This window comes from Cebus imitator, unplaced genomic scaffold (genome assembly GCF_001604975.1).
Source record: "Cebus imitator isolate Cc_AM_T3 unplaced genomic scaffold, Cebus_imitator-1.0 Scaffold80, whole genome shotgun sequence".
Lineage (NCBI taxonomy): Eukaryota > Metazoa > Chordata > Mammalia > Primates > Cebidae > Cebus > Cebus imitator.
In genome coordinates, this window is record NW_016107395.1 from 842,594 (window position 1) to 847,292 (window position 4,699).

Consider the following 4,699-nt stretch of genomic DNA (forward strand, 5'->3'; position numbering starts at 1 on the left):
GGTGGTGAGCTTTTGTGATAAGCTTTGAATTAGATATATGGAACATGTTAATCAATGCATAGATTGTGTGTTTCTTTTGTCAAATAATCAAATATCCTAGCATTAAAAGATAGGGTGGAGTATTTCTTAGGTGGATTCTAAATCAAACTATTGAATGAGAAGATACATTAATGTTCACGGATCCACAAGACATTTGTTTACACAGCTTCTTTATTCCTCTAAATTGCCTTACATTGATTGGTTACATTAAGTCTCTGAAAATAACCACAAGGGTTGGCAACAAACTTATTATTTGTTCTGCCCTCTGTTGGATGTTAACAGTGGGTCCCTGTGAATTAGACAGTGATAGCAGAAGGCTTATTAACAGTACTTTCTGAGCAAAATGGCATGTGGAAACAAGAAGGTGAAATGAAAAAAAAATGAGTAAAATTAGATCCTGTAAGCATACACGATGAGAATCATAAATTATGATATGTTGTTAAAAATAGTCATTATTGATCTTCTTTAACTATTCTAATGCTTCTTGAAGCAGCAATGTTCTCTGCAAGTATAATTGAAGGGAAGGGAAGCCAAATAGTAGCAATGGCACAGCTATTTTATAATTTTTTTCTAATCATTGACATTATTTTCTTCATGGGCCATAATAGAGTACTGATGAGTCATTGATCTAGACATACCCAAGTCCTGGTTCAACAGTTGATTAGCTTGTATAGACTTCGTCAGGTTATTGAACTTATCTAAGTCTTGATTTCTTTATTTGTAACATAGAGATGATAATATTCAGGTGTAAAGGGTAAATTTTTGATAAATAAGAAAATATAAGGAGAACACAAATACATAAAATATGTGTGATAAACTGCCTGGAGTTTAGGTCCTCTAGTGTTAAGTGTTAATGTTTATCAGAAAACAGCATTGTAAAATGGCAAGAAAAGCCTGAAGTGAGAAAGAATAATTTAGATATAATGCTAATAAGACTTTTTAAATAAAAATAATAAATCTAATGATTTCAATTTTATTGATATTAAAGATAAAAAGCATTGTGACAGGCTAAGCTTTGAATGTCACTATGTTTAAGAGTTACGCAAATAGAACATATCAGGTGACACATTTGGCCTCCAGGATTTTGGTGTTGCCTTAGCACTTGTATAATTTAGAGAAACTCTCATGTCTCCACAAAGCTAGTGTCCTAGCAGTCTAGAATTCCTCATTAAGCAGTAGAAACATGATTGAACTCAGTTCACAAAGAAAATTAGTTAACCAGATGTGCCAATTATCAGTTTATTGCCTCAGCTCCAAATTCATATTTCATTGCCTGCCTTGTGATAATACAGACTTTAAATAGATTTTCTTTGTTATCTGGCTCAATGTTAAGCTTTACCAGTGGGAGACTTAGAGGGAGTTTAGAGGAAAAAAAAGGTGTCATTTTCTTCCTGGTCCCAGTTTGTTCGTTCTGCCAGGATCCTGCGGCGTGGTTTTTCTAGTGCTGGGCTTCTCGATGCCCAGCTCCTGCAGTGCATGGTGCCCAGAAGCACTCATTGACCAACAGCTGCCCACAAGGAGCCCCTTAGATGTTTTTGCAGCAAAGCACCCCTGAAGGGGCACATCCCTGTGCAGTTTCCCCTGAACCCTCTTGTGCACACTGCAACAAATTCTGAGACATTACCTTTCCCTCTGGATGGTTTTCTTTAGAGAGCAGATTGCCATCAAGTGCCAATGGCACAGCATCTCAGCACCTTTTCTGACATCCAGTGAGCCGATGTTTTGCCCTCCCCAATGAAGTATGAATCTCAACCCTGTGGGAAGTTCTTACTTGATGCTCTATTTAAGCCCTAAGGGTGGGGATTGCTCCTTATTTCTGCTGTTCTTATATTCCTTATAGTTCTCCTTACTTCATGCTAGCCAGTATTCTATTTCTTCCATCCTCCGTTATAGTTAATAATTATATATTAAACTTTTCCTGTTCAAATTAGTGTGGTTTCTGTCTCCTGTTTGTTTCTAATGGAAATGTCAGAGTCTCTCTGATGCTATCTGAGACAATGAGAGAGCAAACATGTTCTATTTACATGTAATTCTTTAAATTTGTTAACACAGGGTTCATTCTGTTATATCTCTTGAAGTGCAATGTTTTGAAAAATGTTAAAATTTATTTAAAAAAGGATTATTGATCATATAATCCTTCTACCTGAGAAGAGGTCTACAGAAAAATGTAATGAAGAGAAGTTGTAGAAAAAATAGACTATTTGAGCAGAGTATACTAAACCATTATTTTTTAAAGTTACATAAAAATGTGAGAATATTTCTGAAGTCCAGGCTTTGTATTTCTTTATTATATTGTCAGCATTATAAGAAAAATATTTCAAATGAGTTTTTACATACTAACAATTTAAATTCTGTTTCATGATATTTTGATTATTAACTTCGCTGAACAACTAACCTACTGAATTGTAGAAGGATCTATCAAAAGAAAGATGGATGATACATATATTATTTTATAACACATGGTGAATATTTCAGCATTTCTTTCTGATATATACCAATTTTTAGTGGGCTGAACAGTATCCCCCAAAATCCATGCATACTCTGAATCTCAGAATGTGACCTGGTATGGAAATACAGTAGTTTCCCCTTACCCACTGGAGATACATTCTAAGACACCCAGTGGATGCCTGAAACCATGAATAGTACTGAACACTATATATACTACATAAAAATTTATTTTTCCTTTTTTATAATAATTTCATAGACGGGAGATGCATTCTTGCTGTAGATCTTAGTAAGCTCGTCAGACAACTTATCTTTCTTTTTTTAAAATTATACTTCAAGTTTTGGGGTACATGTGCAGACATGCAGGTTTGTTACATAGGTATACACATGTCCGGGTGCTTTGCTGCACCCATCAACCCATCAACCCATCATTTACATTAGGTATTTCTCCTAATACTATCCTTCCCCTAACCCCTGCCCCTGATATGCCCCAATGTGTGATGTTCCTCTCCCTGTGTCCATGTGTTCTCATTGTTCAACTCCCACTTATGAGTGAGAACATGCAGTATTTGGTTTTCTGATCTTGAGTCAGTTTGCTGAGAATGATGGTTTCCAGCTTCATCCATGTCCCTGCAAAGAACATGAATCCATCCATTTTTTATGGCTGCATAGTATACCATGGTGTGTATGTACCGTATTTTCTTTATCCACTCTATCATTGATGGGCATTCGGGTTGGTTCCAAGTCTTTGCTATTGTGAATGGTGTTGCAGTAAACGTGTGCATGTGTCTTTAGAGTAGAATAATTTATAATCCTTTGGGTATATACCCAGTAATGGGATTGCTAAGTCAAATGGTATCTCTATTTCTAGATCCTTGAGAAATTGCCACACTGTCTTTCACAATGGTTGAACTGATTTACACTCCCACCAGCAGTGTAAAAGCATTGCTATTTCTCCACATCCTCTCCAGCATCTGTTGTTTCCTGACTTTCTTTTTTTATTACATTTTAGGTTTTGGGGTACATGTGAAGAACATGCAAGATTGTTGCATAGATGTACACATGGCAGTGTGATTTGCTGCCTTCCTCCCCCTCACCTATATCTGGCATTTCTCCCCATGCCATCACCCCCCAACTCCCCACCCCCTCTGTCCCTTCCCTATTTCCCTCCAACAGACCCCAGTGTGTAGCACTCCCCTCCCTGTGTCCATGTGTTCTCATTGTTCAACACCCGCCTGTGAGTGAGAACATGTGGTGTTTGATTTTCTGCTCCTGTGTCAGTTTGCTGAGAATGATGGCTTCCAGGCTCATCCATGTCCCTACAAAGGACACAAACTCATCGTTTTTGATGGCTGTGTAATATTCCATGGTGTATATGTGCCACATTTTCCCTGTCCAGTCTATCATCGATGGGCATTTGGGTTGGTTCCAGGTCTTTGCTATTGTAAGCTGTGCTGCAATGAACATTCGTGTGCATGTGTCCTTATAGTAGAACGATTTATAATCCTTTGGATATATACCCAGTAATGGGATTGCTGGGTCAAACAGAATTTCTATTTCTAGGTCCTTGAGGAATTGTCACACTGTCTTCCACAATGGTTGAACTAATTTACACTCCCACCAACAGTTGGAATGGCAATCATTAAAAAATCTGGAGACAACAGATGCTGGAGAGGATGTGGAGAAATAGAAACACTTTTACACTGTTTCCTGACTTTTTAATGACTACCATTCTAACTGGTGTGAGATGGTATCTCAATTTGGTTTTGATTTGGCATTTCTTTAATGACAAGTGATGATGAGCTTTTTTTTCATGTGTTTGTTGGCTGCCTAAATGTGTTCTTTTGAGAAGTGTCTGTTGATATCCTTCATCCACTTTTTGATGGGGTTGTTTGTTTCTTATCTTGTAGATTTGTTTAAGTTCTTTGTAGATTCTGGATATTAGCCCTTTGTCAGATGGATTGCAAAATTTTTCCCTCATTCTGTAAGTTGCCTGTTCACTCTGATAATAGTTTCTTTTGCTGCACAGAAGCCTTTTAGTTTAATTAGATTCCATTTGTCAATTTTGGCTTTTGTTGCCATTGCTTTTGGTGTTTTAGTTATGAAGTCTTTGCCTATGGCTATGTCCTGAATAGTATTGCCTTGGTTTTCTTCTAGAGTTTTTATGGTTTTAGGTCTTACATTTAAGTCTTTAATCCATCTTGAGTTAATTTTT